This window comes from Schistocerca serialis, chromosome 2 (assembly GCF_023864345.2).
Source record: "Schistocerca serialis cubense isolate TAMUIC-IGC-003099 chromosome 2, iqSchSeri2.2, whole genome shotgun sequence".
In the NCBI taxonomy this organism is placed as follows: domain Eukaryota; kingdom Metazoa; phylum Arthropoda; class Insecta; order Orthoptera; family Acrididae; genus Schistocerca; species Schistocerca serialis.
This window is the reverse complement of record NC_064639.1, coordinates 1126352024-1126370341: the sequence shown is the minus strand read 5'-3', so window position 1 is coordinate 1126370341 and position 18318 is coordinate 1126352024.

Below are 18318 nucleotides of genomic sequence, written 5' to 3'. Positions count from 1 at the left end.
AACTGGGGAGGAGGTTTTGGCACAACTTGACAAGAAGAAGGGACCGGCTGGTAGGACATGTTCTGAGGCATCAGGGGATCACAAATTTAGCATTGGAGGACAGTGTGGAGGGTAAAAATCGTAGAGGGAGACCAAGAGATGAATACACTAAGCAGATTCAGAAGGATGTGATTGCAGTAAGTACTGGGAGATGAAGAAGCTTGCACAGGATAGCGTAGCATGGAGAGCTGCATCAAACCAGTCTCAGGACGGAAGACCACAACAACAGCAACAGAAATGACTTTGAGAAACGTCGTTTCCGCAGCCTGGGTACTACAGCTCTCTTTTTTTTCTTTTTTTTTCTTTATACCACATCTTGTTGCGCACTGTATACTGGGTTCACACGTGTAGTGGCGGCAGGGGTGATGGAAAATGGCACGTGTTTAAATGAACTGCTTGACTACGCACTAACTAATGGTTCAAATGGCTCTGAGCACTATGCGACTTAACTTCTAATGTCATCAGTCGCCTAGAACTTAAAAGTACTTAAACCTACCTAACCTAAGGACATCACACACATCCATGCCCGAGGCAGGATTCGAACCTGTGACCGTGGCGGTCGCTCGGTTCCAGACTGTAGCGTCTAGAACCGCACGGTCACTCCGGCCGTCTTACGTACTAACTATTAGTCGCTGAAGCTTTATGGTAAACAGAGCTGACTGACAATAATGTAGGCCTGGGTAATGAGGTGTGGAGAACTACTATTGCACTGCAGACGGCGTGATGTGTACACTGCCATGGCGATGTCTGTAAATGTCTGTAATACGACACTGCGTTTCCAGGTTGCAGTGAATAGACACTCACTCCTAGTGAACATTGCGTTGTTCCCGTTTGTGGAATTATATGTAAATTAAAGGGGGATGACTGCTGTCAGCTGCAGCGGGACATTATGCGAAATCAGCGGCGAGAGCGAAAATGTGTACGGAACCGGGATTCGAACCCAGCAGTACGTTAACAACCGCTCCATCCAGGACACTTGCCGCGTAATGTCCCACTGCAGCTGACAGCAGTGATCCCCCTTTAATTTACATTTAATGTATCACAACTGCGGATTCTGTGTTCCGGAAGAACAGACACCACGCAATCATATAATTGATACGCCTAGCTGGACAATGACTCCACGTTCTTCAGAGCGGAAGTACAAACACGTCCGAGCTGAAGTGGGAATCTCACAGTAGCGAATGGGAGTATAATGGACAGGGACTGTGGACAGATGGCGCTCGGCGGGAATGTGGATCGGCTGTGAAGGGTGTCGAGATAGTCCGTGTAAGTGCGATAACAATGTGTCCTGGATGGCACAGTGGTTAACGCACCTGCCTACTGGGTAGGAGATCCCGGGTTCGAATCCCAGTCCGGTGCACATTTTCACTCGTCGGCGCTGAGTCCATGTAATGATCTGCTGCAGCTGACAACAGTGAAAGCACTTTTTCACAGCTTCGGATTCTGCATGGTGTCGGTTCTTTCGGACATATTATGGGATTAGCAGACATGATGCCCGAAGGAACAGTTGCCCCGCATTCATATTATGAAATTAGCAGGCGTGAGGTTTGTTTTAGGAGAGGTAATATGAATCTGTATGGTAGCTGACAGGTTGTATCAGACCGGATATTCATGTAAGGGGCATCAGTCGCTTACCACGTTGTCAAGACCCGACAATTAAGGGGAACAAGGCGCGTAGTACAACATTATAAAGATCAAGGGAAGCAACAAACTAGTCTAAACTCCCATCTTGGTCTCGTGGATGAGTAGTCTTCAGTCAGCACTCCATTAGTTGATAGTGAAATCCATATCACACACAGTGCTGAATGAAACAAGAATGTGAGAATACCAGATGCATCTGACCACAAGAAATGACCGCTCGTCGTGTTGGGGCAACTGGTGCTGTACCACTGAAGGGTAGGTTCTCAATTTCCTGTGTATGTGCTTGTCTCCCATGAATCCTTTTCACCAGCGAAAGAATGTTAAAAATGGTAATATTCAAATACACCATGGGAAAGGTGAAACTAGCCCGTAAAATATAGGGGGGGGGGGGGGGCGGGGGGTGATCGAAAAGTTTCTGTTCGAATGCCACACTAGCCCGTTGTCTAACTGTCGATACTTAAATACAAGCATCGGAGTCGCGCTGGGTTGCATATAAGCCGCAGCAACGCGATCAAACGGAAACTTTTTGATTGCTCCTTGTACTGAACGCACCTTAAGATAGATTATCCATTCCCATATGGAGCGCGGGAAGAACGATTGCTTGAATTTCTCTGTCTTCTTCTAATTCTTCTTCTTCTACCTCTCGTTTTTCCAGCATGGTCCCCTGTTTTGGCTCCCTGTAACCCTTTTATCCGTTCTTGTGACTGGGCAGGGTGCAGGCATGAGATCTTGACATATTCGTGCAAAGTGTCAAGCCATCACTACCTGGTTCGTCCTACTGGACGTTTACCATTTACTCTCAGCCTAAAACTATTGCGACTGCTCTAAGAACAGGCCCATACCATCGTAGACTGTTTGCTCTCACCTAGTCTACTATTGGTGCTACTGTATGTAACTTATGAACGTCATCATTTGTGACGTGGACGTGCAGTGTTATCCGATGTCCTCGCTTTGTAATTAGTCTCAAATGTGTGTGATATCTTATGGGACTTCACAGCTAAGGTCATCAGTCCCTAAGCTTACACACTACTTAACCTAAATTATCCTAAGGACAAACACACACACCCATGCCCGAGGGAGGACTCGAACCTCCGCCGGTACCAGCCGCACAGCCCATGACTGCGCCGCCTTAGGCTGCTAGCCGTAATTAGTCTAATCTCGTTTTCGTGGTCCTGCGGGAGCGATAAGTAGCGGCTTGAAGTACAGTCCTAGATGCCTTGATTAATACTGGTCCTTGAAACTTCGTAAGAAAGCTTTTGCGGGATAGTTGGCGCCTATACACAGTGATCTAGCAGTTCTGCTATCCCAGCATCTCCCTGATGCTCTCGTAAGAGTCAAACAATACTGTGACTGTGATGCCCTTCTTTTTATACGTCCAATGTCCCATGTTGGCCATTATTGGTATCGGTCTCAAACACTTGAATAGTATGCTAGAGCATCTATGTAACTTGTAAACAATTTCGTTCGTAAACTGGCTGCATTTTCCCAGTATCCTGCCAATGAATCTAAGTCTATCATCCGCTTTACTGAGAAATATCCCTATGTGATAACTCAATTTCCTATCCCTATCAACTGTTCTACCCAGATAATTGCATGCGTTGACTGATTGCAGTTGTGACTCATTGACACTATAATCATACGATTCTACGTTTCCGTTCTGTGAAATGCATGATTTTACGTTTCTGTATATATAAAGCAAGCTGCCAATCTATGCATTAATTTGAAATCTTATCATAATCCGCCTAAATATTAGATTGGTGCGTAAGTTCGTAGCGTTTTTGTTTTGCGTGTTTCTATGGGTTCATTTATCGATTCTCATTTTTTATTTGTAGTTCACTGTTGTTATTTGAGTTTACATATAGTCAGTCTGTCACTTGGAGATAGTGAATGGAGCTGTGGACGCTAGAAAATGGAGTGTCGAGGAACCGGAACATTTCCGACATATTCTTCTGTGTGAGTTTAATAGAGGGGTGACAGCAACGGAGACAGCCAGAAACATTTGCGCCTCTTATTGTAAGTAGGCTGTTTAGGTTTTTTTATTGGTAACGCCACCTCTGTATGAAAATCACTGGCTGTGCTGTGTGCAGTCTGTGGCTGCTTTGCATTGTTGTAATACTCGCCATTGTAGTGTTAGGCAGCTGGCTGTGAACAGCGCGTAGCGTTGCGCAGTTGGAGGTGAGCCGCCAGCAGTAGTGGATGTGGGGAGAGAGATGGCGGAGTTTTGAAATTTGTCATGAACTGCTATATTTATATATGATGATATCAAGGTAAATACATTGTTTGTTCTCTATTAATATCTTTCATTTGCTAACTATCCCTATCAGTAGTTAGTGCCTTCAGTAGTTTGAATCTTTTATTTAGCTGGCAGTAGTGGCGCTCGCTGTATTGCAGTAGCTTGAGTAGCGAAGATTTTTGTGAGGTAAGTGATTTGTGAAAGGTATAGTTTACTGTTAGTCAGGGCCCATTCTTTTGTAGGGATTATTGAAAGTCAGATTGCGTTGCACTAACAAAATATTGTGCGTCAGTTTAAGCACAGTCATTTGTAATTGTTCAAAAGGGGACGTTTCATATGTCGACCCTTAGCCGAGGATACCTCACTGGAATCTTCTGATTTTTTGTAGTAGTTTGTGTAATTTGTGTAGATTTTGTTTATTCCTAGCATGTAATTGTAGAGAAAATCTCCTTTGTAGTTGCAGACTTTCATTGTTGTACAGTAAAACAGTTGTGGCATGCATGTAGATTTGCACCAAGTATTTCGCAGCTGCAATTAACTAGATATTATTTTCAGTGCTATGTTAATCTGTTCTCTTATTTTTGATCTTCAAATTGTGTTTTTCTGTGTTCTCGTGTGAAATACTGTGACAATAATGGCGTGTGAAAAACGTAATACTAGGCTCCAAAGTAAACTGAGAAATGACAGTGAAAATGAAAGCAGTGTGTTAGTGCCACCGAGTAATGAATTAACTGATGTTCAGAGTAGTAATTTGGTAATTGTGCATAGGGAAATGGAGCGGGCGGCAAACAATGGCGTGGACAGTGAAACAATTAGTGAAGAGGGAAGCATTATCGATCGATCGGTCGGCAACAGCTCGCCTCAGGAATCCGAAATGACAGGACACAATTTTGCAAATACTGTAGATTCAGGTTTTGCGTCCTCACCGTTTTCTCAAATGAGTCAAGACACATTTTCCGCTTGTCAAAATGTGAATGTTGCCGGTGCAAATTCACTGCCGAAAAGCACTGAGGAACATGTTTCAGACACCAGTGCATTGTTATTACAATTAATGCAACAAATGGGACAAAAGCTTGAAAAGTTAGACACAATGGAACAAAATCAGAGACAAACACAGCAAAAGTTATACACAGTGGAACAAAATCTTCAAAAGTTAGACACAATGGAACAACACCAGAGACAAACACAGCAACAGTTAGACGCAATGGGACAAAATCTTCAAAAGTTAGACACCACACTTGAACAAACACGTGAAGATTTAACTAGTGAGTTACATAAAATAGAATCGAAATGTCAAAAAGTCTGTAATGACGTAAAAACACAAATTTGTGAGCATTTTCAACCCATTTTTTCGCGGCATGAAAATGTATTACAGAATCACGAAGCAGCCATAAAAGAACTGCAAACCATTGTTCATGAAAATCACGACACCTTGCAAGCTAAAACTGACTCAGTTGCATCTACCGATTCGGTTACGCAACTTGCAAAAACTCAGGAAAACTTAAAGGACACAGTAGATACTCTGAAACTTGGTTCAGAAAAACATACAGAGGAAATAATTTCACTATCGGATAAAGTAGCCGAACTTTCAGATCAGTTCACTAACTTATCTACAAAGGTAGATGATGATCTGAATGACACAACACCTGTAGCCTTCACTGACACTGAAGAGTATGTAGAAATTAGAAAATTCAAACAAAATCAAAATCAAATCAATACACAGTACAAAAGAGAAATCCGGGAAGTGCAAGATCAGTTGGCACAAGTAGTACAAGAATTACGTATTTCAGAGGACACTCGCGCCCCAATACGGGAAGAGGGACATAGAAATACGGAACAGCCACAAAATAATAACACAGCGCATTTCGGAAATTAGGAAAGAAATTGGCAATGTGCACCGAATTTTGAGATTGAACAGCCGACACGACGTAACAATGACCGACATGCGACTCGCCGACATGATGATTTTGACTATAAGCTGTTCATTACTACACGTAAATTCAAAACATTTAAGAATTCTGGCAACGACATTCATCCACAAGCGTGGCTCCATCAATTCTCTCATTGTTTTCCTCCCAACTGGTCATTGGAGCACAGGTTAGAATTTATGTGTGGCTACTTAGAGAATGAACCAGCTGTAAGAATGCGATCGGTCATTCATGATTGCCACAGTGAAGGAGAATTTTACCATGCCTTCCTCTCAGCATATTGGTCTCAAGGCACACAAGACCGAGTAAAACATAGCATCATGATGATGAAACACTTTGAACAATCTGAATTTTCCAGTCTTGTGAAATATTTTGAAGACATGTTGCATAAGAATCAGTATCTTTCAAACCCATACAGCCCCTCAGAACTCATCCGCATTTGCTTAATCAAATTACCTGAACATTTACGACACATTATTTTGGCAGGGCGTTGCAAAGACGACATTGAAGCTTTTCAGGGACTCTTACAAGAATTAGAAATTGACACAGACAGTCGCGGGATGCGAAAACAGGAAAACAATCACTATAGGTCACATACGTCACAATTCCGTGACGACAGAAGTAATAACTGGACACGACAAGCCTATTCTTACAACGTAAATCGTGACCAAAACAGACACCACCCATATGACAACCACTGGCAGAGTAATAATAGTTACAGAGAAAGATCGCATTTCCGTAGTAATGACTATCACAGAGACAATCAGAGAAACAGACAATTTGGGAACCAAAATAATTATTATCAAGGGAGACAGAATAACTTTAGATGCAACGGTCCAGCGCGCAGTTACAATTCAGGGAGAAATTCTCCACCACATGACCGACAAACAAGAAACTATGTAAACTACCGACAAAACGATAGACGTGAATTTCATCAGAACTGGCGGGATTCTAACAGAGCTGGGCCCTCTCGGCAGGCGAATTTGTAGAAGTTAGGTCTCCTAATCCCAATAACGACGCGCGCCAACAAAGAGACAGACAATGACTCGCACAGCAGGCAGCCGCGTGCGCCGGCTGGCTCAGAGAAAAATAACATAGATGCTAACCTTAAGAGAAAAATTTTAGCATTCCTCACCGACGTATACCGCATGATAATTCCGTTCAAGTTGAACCTCTGTGTACTAGGAAGAGTAAAGGTTTACACCACATTTCACATGTAAAACCGTTTATTGAAAAATAATCTGCTTTTTAACTTTGTCTTTGCCATATAACTTTTCACTTTACATTACTAGTATGCTTTGTAAGACTTAAGAAACTGTTAACATGCAATAATGTTTGAAGTTAAATATCCAGTCAAGCACCAAGAGAACTTATTTAAACAGAAATTACGAATGCATTGTTATTGTGGACAGACGACACAGTGTTATTGTGTGTGTGCATTCTTGCTTGTCTGTTGCACGATTACGTAACGACTATAAGGCTAACATACTTAGAACATTTACCAGTACTGCTAATGAGATTTTAATGCAACATTTTGGTTTATTTGAAAATACATTCTGAATTTAAAGTGCTTTCTGAGAGATACCAGATGGCAAAGTGGTTAGTTTATGTGACAGCTACACGATTTTATCACGACGCTACTAATGAGTGACAATTTACAATGTTGCTTTTGCAGTGTTTCTGTTTTATATCTGCACAGTTTTCTGTTTTATTCTGGAAAGTAAAACATGTTTTAGTAGTAACTTTTGTGGTATAGCTGCAATGAGATTGCCTTTTCCGTAGCACAACAATACGTTACAGCACAGTACTTTCTTCATCATGGCAATAAGCGTAATAACTAAGATATCTATACATAAAGCATTTCACTTTTGTTTATCATGAGGTAAGTACATTGACTTCTGCAGAACTTAACTTTCGGAGGACGATAAGTACGACACTTCCACAGAATTATCTTACAGCAAGACGCACATTTAGCGCTACAGGACACGCATTTGAGTGATTAATTTTGTACTTAAAACATTTATTTTTAAAGATATTTGAAGTACAATGATACAAAGGTTTTCAGTGATACATTTCATTCCATTGCTGTAATCTGTAACACCTGAGGGTATAATTACATTAATCCTCAGGGGGGTACACGCTTAATTTGTGTATCATGTGTTTGGCAAGCACAAGGAACCCTAGCTAATATGGTATTTGCGTATACAACTTTACACATCGGTACCATATTTCTCCAACACAGAATTACACAGCTATCTGATCATTTAACTGAGAGATAAACATTTTTTTTTGCTACATCAGTGACACATGTTTACACAGTTACACAGTTGGGTAACTTCACACTTATGAAATTGTATTTTGTCTGTACTTTGTGATCTGCTCATATTTTTCGGAACCATTGTGATACTACGAGAGCTTTGAATGATGTATTTGGTATGAGATCATGATTTTTAAAGTGCGTTTGAGGTAGATGACATTATTGAAATGAGCAGAGAATATTTTTTAGGGTTTGAAATTATTGCAGAAAGCTACAACGTTTTTGAGATTTGACTGAGGTGTTATGATGTTATTATTACGACGAGGATGTGTATTATGTTGTTGAGGAATGTTTATTATGCTACGTATTTCTCATGATGAAATATTGAAGAAGTGTCGACGAATATATATATGTATAATGAGGTAAGGAATAATGAGTAGTGTTTAGGGACTCTGATTTGTGGAAAAGGTTGTTGGTAACCAAGAATCGTACTTTAAGAGTTATGAAATGTATGTAAATGCGTGAATGTATCACAATGCTGGCGAAAATTTTTTGGACTCTGTTATATTTACAGGATTTTGTTTCTACACATTTGTAACGCAAATTTTCGACCTGTGAAATTTTTATATGAGACTGTCACTGTAGCGAAAACTGCTGTCGTAAATATTTCGGTAAGAAAGGTAAGTGACCATGACGTAATTCGTTGTGAGCGGCCAGGTGTGCCAGCCGCCTTGAGAGAAAGCCATTAGGTGGTAAAAAAAAAGGGGAGCCATTATCCTCGCTATCGACATTCCTTTGTAGAAAGCATCGTAAATACGACACCCTCAAACTTGAAAACATGATTACACTGTAGAGTTCTTAATTTATGATATTTACTGAAATGAAATGATGAGAAACATTTTATGTCTATTGTCTTGTTAGTTGAAAGATTGTTTACTGCATTATGAAATGCCATATGGTTAATGAATGATGTTTCATGCCGTCCTTTGTACATATTTGCTCATTTTCTTTAATATCTAGTTTCTAGCTGCACTGCAGCGTTGGTTAAAATAAAATTTGATATATGTACTAATATAGTTATTTTATGCCTACAGATCCAGTCAATAAGAAATTAATGATCTACTTCCAAGAAAACGAGGGCACATAAATAGACATTCCCCTTCACAGGAATTGCATAAATAATTTCTTTACGATTTGGTAACTTATCTGCTAGTGTAAGTTCTCATGATGGATCACTCTAGTGTTAAGATGTGACATAGGTATTAGACATGGCCATTTTTAGTGTAATATTTTTTCTGCTTGAGCTTTGTCATGTTTAGATGCTGCTGCTGTTTGCCAGGCGTAGTGCTACTAAATTTCACTTTACATTACTCTGTTAAGCCAGTTTTACTACTGATTTATTTTTCTTGTTTGCTGCTCATTGCATAATATTAGTTGTAATATTGCTGCTTGCTTGGCCAATTTGAATATTTTGTCATTGCTGTTTGTGTTAATTGTTTTGTACTGCTGCATTGCCTCGTCCCTTAGTTTAGCATCTAAGCTCAGTAGATTTAAGTTAGCTTAAGAGGGGGTAGACTATATAAGAGTATGAGTTGCGATGAATTGGAAGAAATGCATTGAGAAGTCATACGAAAAAAGTACAGAAAGCAGGTATAGATAGGACTTTTTGGAAATAATGAACAACGAAGGGAGATCTCCAAGAAGTAAAGAAAGTTTTGTTTGCAAAATACTGCAGTAAAAGAAACCCTGTCCTTTCCTTGTGTTATCCCACTATGTGTTTGTGTTCCCTTGTGTATTTGTGTTTTTCCTGTCTTTATGTGTTTAGCTGATGTTGTTATGTTGTAGAATTTTTCTAATACTATGTTATTTACTTTGTAAAGATGTTTAAACATTATTTACTCTGTTCTGTTTTAATGCTCATGTGTGAAGGTGATGTTTCAAAAGTTCTTGTGATCTTTATGTATTTACTTATGTCATAATTCCTGTAACACTGATGTATATGTCTATTTCTATTCTTTTGTAAAGCCTGTACTACAAATGTTCTCTGTATTGTTATGTTCTTTAATGATGTATTTTGTACCTTTGTAATTGTATTATTATGTTATGAAATTGTAATTGACACCAGTTCATCAAATTAAGTAACTTGTAAGTTCAATTTCACTGCTCACGTTTCTGTTGGTCATAGTATATGGAAAATATGTGAGAAGTAGGGACTGTTAGTGTTTGCACGTGTGTTAATAATTCAGCAAGGGACTGGATAACAGCATTGCTGGTTCTAAGGACAATTTCAAAAACTTTGTGAGTGCACAAGTGGTGGTTTATGGACTTGCTATATTGTCCGCAAGACTCTTCGATGGTGATTGTGCACCTGCACAGTCGCAACAGATGGCTGCTGGCGTCTCTACAAGGACTACAGTGGGTCTGCATCTTTGATGACCCACCAGTACCATTATCTCTACAAGGACTACAGTGGGTCTACATCTTTGATGATCCATCAATACCATTATTTCTACAAGGACTGCAGTGGGTCTGCACCTCTGGTGGCCCACCAATACCATAATCTCTACCAGGACTACAGTGGGTCTGCTCTGTGATGACCTACCTACCAATATTCTTCAAAACTTCGAATGACTCTGCTGTGGGTTTGCTCTGTTGTGACCCATTACTTGTCTGCATGTCGAGAGTCAGCACTGTCTTTCCGTTGGAAGGACAACACTACTTCTTCAAGACTGCATGGAAATCCACTATTTCTGTGTGCAATTTCTTTTACTAATGAGACTTTGTGAAAAAAAAACTGTAATTACTATTATGATGAATGATCAGGACTGTCTTTATGGACTGTAAAATTTTAGCTTTTGACGAACATTGTATCAATAAGTGTGTGCATTTGATTTCTTTGTTATTGTAATTATGAAAAACTTTTTCAAATCTGTATTGGCCACTGCCCAAACCAATTTGTAAAATTTTTTTGTGGGGAGCATGGGGGCTGGAGTTTTGAAATTTGTCATGAACTGCTATATTTATATATGATGATATCAAGGTAAATACATTGTTTGTTCTCTATTAATATCTTTCATTTGTTAACTATCCCTATCAGTAGTTAGTGCCTTCAGTAGTTTGAATCTTTTATTTAGCTGGCAGTAGTGGCGCTCGCTGTATTGCAGTAGCTTGAGTAGCGAAGATTTTTGTGAGGTAAGTGATTTGTGAAAGGTATAGTTTACTGTTAGTCAGGGCCCATTGTTTTGTAGGGATTATTGAAAGTCAGATTGCGTTGCGCTAACAAAATATTGTGTGTCAGTTTAAGCACAGTCATTTGTAATTGTTCAAAAGGGGACGTTTCATTATTAGTATAATGCCTCTGGACAGAGCACGACACGAAAACGGTTTTCTCGTTTTAAGGAGGATTCTTTTGACATTAGTGAGTCTCCACGTTCAGGAAGACCTTCGGGGTTCGATGAGGACCGTTTAAAAGCGTTAATCCACAACGATCCACGTCACTGTACTCGAGAACTGGCAAATGTGATGAACTGTGATCATTCTACCAACGTGCGACAATTGCATGCAATGGGAAGGGTCAAAAATTAGTGTATGGTTACCACATGCTCTACGCCAAACCCGCAGAAATCAGCGAGTGGCCATACGTGTATTTCTACTTGCTCTCTATCAATTGGATCGTGAACAACACCGATCATACGTATGCTGTGTCGTTACTGGTGGGGGAAATTGTGTCTTTGTAATAACATAAGGAAAAGAAAGAAATGATTGATCCCATACAAAGACATGTGCACATCCACAGAAGACAAAGTTATGCATCAGGTGGGACACTGTGACGGTGTGAAGAACTACGAATTGCTTCTTCGAGGTGAAACCATCACTGCCGGCCGAAGTGGCCGAGCGGTTCTAGGCGCTACAGTCTGGCACCTCGCGACCGCTACGGTCGCAGGTTCGAATCCTGCCTCGGGCATGGATGTGTGTGATGTCCTTAGGTTAGTTAGGTTTAAGTAGTTCTAAATTCTAGGGGACTGATGACCTCAGAAGTTAAGTCCCGTAGTGGTCAGAGCCATGTGAACCATTTGTAACCATCACTTCTGTCAACAACTGAGACCTTTTGCAGACGCAATACGAGAAAAACGACCAGGAAGACTGCATGAAGTGATGCTGTTCCACGGTAACACCTGCCTGCATTCTACTAGACTGATAAAAAACGTTGTACAGGAGCTGCGTTGAGGAGTCATTCCGGACTCACCGCATTCACCTGATCTTGCGTTGCGCCCCCAGCTTTTCACTTTTTCCGCTCTCTATCGAACAGCCTTCTGGGAACGTCCTTTCCGGATGAAAACGTGCTCCGAACATAGCTGGACGAGTTCTTCGCCCCAAAACTGCATGGTTTCTACAGTCGTGTAATCTAAACGCTACCCCGGAGTTGGCAGACTGTTGTAAATAGTGAAGGAGAGTCTATTACTGATAAATAAAGTCTGCAATATGTGTATCTGTTGTTTTTATTAAACTCATGAAGAAATACTAAGCGCTTATCCACCAACGTCATATTTGTGTAGCTTTCCAGACTGTGCTTCGTTGTAGGTTACTGCATCATCTGCAAAAATTCTGAGGTTACTGTTAATATGTGCTGCCAGGTGATTAATATACAGCGGGAACAGCTAATTTTGTGTTAGCAGAAGAGCCAACACCGTGTTACGAGTGGAGGCCGAAAAGCACGCGTTTTAGCTCAAGCAGGGTAGCGTGAGGAGGGAAGAACTATACTGACGTGAGGTCTGGAACATGACAAGGAATGAGAATTCAGAAAGCGGACGTAATTAGTTTGATACTTAACTTTAATCCATTAATGATGAAAGTCGCTCTTGACGGTACATGATTCACAATATTATCTGTTCAGAATACGTTCTTGAAGTAATTATAGTAACTGAATATGGCGCCTTGCTAGGTCGTAGCAAATGACGTAGCTGAAGGCTATGCTAAACTGTCGTCTCTACAAATGAGAGCGTATGTAGACAGTGAATCATCGCTAGCAAATTCGGCTGTACAACTGGGGCGAGTGCTAGGGAATCTCTCTAGACTAGACCTGCCGTGTGGCGGCGCTCGGTCTGCAATCACTGATAGTGGCGACACGCGGGTCCGACGTATACTAACGGACCGCGGCCGATTTAAAGGCTACCACCTAGCAAGTGTGGTGTCTGGCGGTGACACCACAGCAAGCTTCCCAATACACGCCTTTGGGGCACGCCTGTCAATGGCTTCCATCAAAGATAACATCCTACATCCTCCCTACCACGAAATTCTCACTCCAGTCACAAATAAAGTTTGAAACTCCATGTGATCGCACCTACAATAATAAGCATTTGTTAGGAAATTCAAGAACTACTGCATGCACCTGACCGGATTGATCCTACGTCATGTGAGAGCATCATGAGTTGGGTTTCGCATGACCGATGCTTTCAGAAAACGTGTTGCTTGGCATGGAGATCATTCTGTTCGCGATGCCGCAGTATACTGGAGCTCAGTAAATTTTCTAAGAAGGTAGAGCAGGTGGTTGTCAGAGATATCGAATGGTAGTTTTGTGTATCACTTCTGCTACTCTTCTAGTAGACTAGACACATCTTTGTTCGAGTGAAGTCACACAGGCCACCTTTGGTCCGTCTTCGGTGTCACAGACGTTTCAGATGTTTCCGACAAATTAAAAGAACGCTGAAGTGAAGATCCATCTTCGGATGCTCTCCTAGTTCAAAATCTCGTCTTCGGATGCTCTCCTAATTCAAAATGCAACGAAGAATGTTACAGCGTTTGTTCTTCCCCCACCGCGAATTATGGAGGCTCATCCGCATCCGAACATTTACATTTTGAAGAAGTGAGGTTACTATAAAAGTGATGCATTTGACTATAGTGCGGAGGAAGTCGATAAAACATACTTTGGAGAAATCCCCAATCCATACTTCCAAAGACCTGAAAGACTTGCATGAAGTGACACCAACCGCTGCGATCTGCTTGTCAGATTTATTCATTAACCTGCAAATATGTCCCCTGAGTATATGTTTTGTGGCTCTGAGCACTACGGGACTTAACTTCTGAGGTCATCAGTCCCCTAGAACTTAGAACTACTTAAACCTAGCTAACCTAAGGACATCACACACATTCATGCACGAGGCAGGATTCGAATCTGCGACCGTAGCGGTCGCGCGGTTTCAGACTGTAGCGCCTAGAACCGCTCGGCCACTCCGGCCGGCAATATATGTTTTGTAATGCCAGACGATAATAATAGTAATAATAATACCATGAATAATCTTAGAAAATTGCTGTCGTTTCCTCCCATGCCACAAGTGCTCACTCTCTCTCTCTCTCACTCACACACACATACACACACACAAACACACACAGGAGTAATTATCAGACTACTCTGAGATGCATCCAGTATTTCATAAGTAACTTGCGGATCCAGCCCTCACAAAACTCCTTCATCGAGCCGCGCGAATTCGCATCGAAAGGCCTCGATACGACAAATTCGCGCCAGACACTTTTGCTGTTTTTGCTCTGACCAGTATTTAGCCAGAAACAAATTTTTAAACTCGTCAAAAGTCAGGTTCGTAATGTCGAGGTTTAAGCCCCAACGCTTGGCATCACCAGCCAACACATCAATAACCGCATTAATTTTTCTCTCATTAGTCCATGATCTGGGTAAAACTCTTTCACAATTTTTAATGAAATCCGTCGGGTGTATACCGCCTTTTTTCAAAGGGTCGAACCGCTCCTCTTTCGTCAACAACTCCGAACTATGTGCACAGATTGGCACATAGCTCTGTTTTTCGTCAAGTTTCCTTTCTAATTCCGACACCCTCGTAATCACTTGGCAAGTGGTTGTCGCAAGCGTTTCCACTTCCCTCTTTTTCTCTTCGCAGGTATTAGCCTGCTTCGTCACTTTGGTATCTACTTCGGATACTAAAGCCTTTAAAGTTTCCACCTTCTGTTGATCCTCTTTTCTCACTAATTGAATTTGTTCCGTCACCTTATTCTCGATGATCGGAGCAACTGCGTCTCCTACACTTTTCTCGATTCTGCTAATTTCGAAATCAAAACGAGTATTTATGCTCGCAATTTCCGCCTGAACGCCTATCATTTCCTGTTTAAGATTACCGATTTCGGTATTAATCACGACAATATCGTCTTTAATTTTATCAACTTTTGTGTTAACAACTTCAACATTGTTGTTAACAACATTAATAGCTTTGTTCTGATTGTCTAGCATTCGTTCAATTTTTTCAGACTGAGCTACTTGCTTGGCAGCCTGAGCTGCTTGCTTGGCAGCCTGAGCTTCTTGCTTGGCAGCCTGAGCTTCTTGCTTGGCAGCCTGAGCTTCTTGCTTGGCAGCCTGATCGTCTTGCTTGGCAGACAGAGCTTTAATTTCTGCCGATTGACTCTTGATTTCGTTAGTCAAAACATTCAATAAATCAGTTAAATTCACGGAAACTACCGGTTTTACTTCCGCAGCGGCTTCCTCTTTAATTGTCCCCCCGTATTCGTCATCAAGGGATTCAGATTTGATTTTCACTTCCGATTCCGAAACAATTTCTAAAGTTAGGAATTCCATTTATGCTCTTTGTTGCGTTTCGGCGGTCGCGTCTTTCATGCTAGCCGCCTGCCCCTGAACAATGGGTACCGTGGTGCGCGTTTCCCACTGTTCGACCGATTGTTCCGTATCCAAGTCTACCAAATTTTGGCAATTGTTGCCTTCACTCATTTTAATATTTTTCAATATAAATGCAAAATCTCAAATCTAATTAGGATTCCTCACACTAATATTCTCGCCAACGTATCGACCATTTCGTAACCAGTACTTTGTTACGAGATTTGCACAATGCAAAATTCGTGTCCAGAACAACCTCAAATCTGAAGATTGTCCTGTCACCAGGTCGCCACGTGTAACCTCCCCCTCACTTATCGACCTTAATGACAGTGAAAAATTAAACCGTGTGTACCTAGTGGAAATTTGGGAAAAGCAATCGTCACCGAAGTTAATCTGTCGGTAAAGAGGGAAGAAAGGGTTACATCTAAATGAAAGGAAAAAAGCAAATGAAACTGGTGGAAATTAATTTTGAAAAGGGGCGAAGTTAATGAAGAAAGTAAATGTGCAGCCGTTACGTTAACAATTAACTAGCGGTAATTAGATATTTGAGATTTGGGGGAAATTACGGTCGCCAGTCCTAAGGACAATTACTATAGTAACTGAAAAAGAAAGGTAATTACACATATAATTAGCACTAGAAGCATGGCAACTGAAGGTTGACACGTGTAGTGTGAAAACTGAAAGTTTGTCAGAAGTAATAAATTTCGCTACACTCTGACTTAATTTAGCAAAAGAATTAACAAAATCGGAAAATCGAAAGTTAATTTAGTGACTGAAGATAATAGTGAGCTTTCTTTCTGAAGCACATCGAAGTTCAGTAAAATACGGCTAGTCTTGGACTACCTCAACAATCATTTCAAAAGCAACTTGAATCTACGCAATTTAGAAATAAGAGATTTTACTTTGAACTTGAATTAAATGATTCTGAACAATTAACAATGGTAAAATTTAGTACATACCAAGCTGAGCTGCAGTCACAGGTAAGCTAAAATACGGTAACAAACTCGCACTCTTAATTTGTGCTTGTGTAATCTAAATATTGTAGCCAGCTATGAATACTTAAAGTGAACTTTGAAATTAAAGCAGTGAAATGGAATTATGCTGGCGTTTGAATTTCAACGACACTCGGGTTCATTTCGGAAAAGGAAGGGACCCTGCTTGGCAATGCAATTGGGACAATGAGCAACAAAGGTTCATGCTACGTTGCTGTAATTTTGTGATTTGAACAGTTTTAAAAGTTTGAAAAGCTGAGGTCTGCCATACAGTTCTAAAACTTTACGTGCTTCCAGTCTTCCTTGTTGGTTGATTGAAGGTTTGAAGCCGTCGATCGAGGATGTGGCGACAGTCACTCATTGTCGGCCGTCGCTGTTGCAGAGGCTGGATGTTGGCGCGCCTTCTTCTCGACACGGTCACCAGACGAAACGGGTTCTTGACGTGCGCCAGCTAATGCTTCCCGTCCGCGACACCATGTCAGAAACTATCGCAAGTCGAGCGCAATTACATGCTGCCAAACGCCGAAAGCGCGGCAACTCGCGGGAGCTTCACACCACACACCTGCTCCACTCGCTACTCCAGCCAGACTCTCTCTGCCCGCGCTCCACGCGGCAGAGTTAACACTACCAAAGATCCTACACACTTTGATTCTTCACACGACCCATCGATGTAATCGTTCGATAGCAGTTTTCCCTAGGCAAGACCCAGCGTAAAAATACAAATAATATTTACGAAACAAACCAATTATACATCGACATAAGTGCATAAATATATATATACAAACAGTAAAACAATTACAATATGTAAAGACACAGAAATATCATATATTCAGGTAGCAAAAATAAGGAAAACAAATTATAGTACAATAGATGGAAATAGGAGGATATGTATTTCCGGCGTTACAAGGTGTCGCCCGCCAAAATGCAGTCTTGTCCTCGAAGGAAAGAAGGAAGGAAGATTACTAGGCTTTAACGTCCCGTCGACATTGAGGATCATTAGAGTCTGAGCACACGTTCGGAATGTTTCAAGGATTGGGACGGAAATTGACCGTGCCCTTTAAAAGGAACCATCCCGGCAATTATAGGGAGCGATTTAAAGAAGTCACGGAAAATTTGAATGTGGATAGTTGGCCGCGGATTTGAACCGTCGTCCTCCCACATGCAAGTCCAGTGTAATAATCACTGCGGTACGTCGCTCGTTTATCTCGACGTTATCATTTTGTTAATTTTCTGAATCCATGAACTTATGCTTTAAGGTTTCAGCAGAGTAGGAAAATCCTTTACATTAGTTCTGCACACAAGGCGAAAGGTAGCTGCATCTCCTTTCCTCATCAATAAGAGAAAATAAATGAAACTAAAGTTAAATAAATCCGTTTTACGTTAAGTTAAAGAAATTTTTAATAAAACCTTCTAATAGGCAAGATCTCAAAGAAATAACACGATGACTAGTGTCAGCTGATTATGCAGCCATCTTCATATCTGGAATAATAACAGAAAATTGCACTAAGAAAGAGTCCAAGGAGGGATTGTTTAAATCTTAAAAATACAAGCAAAAGACAGTTACACACCAATTACATATAAAAAAAAAACCCATG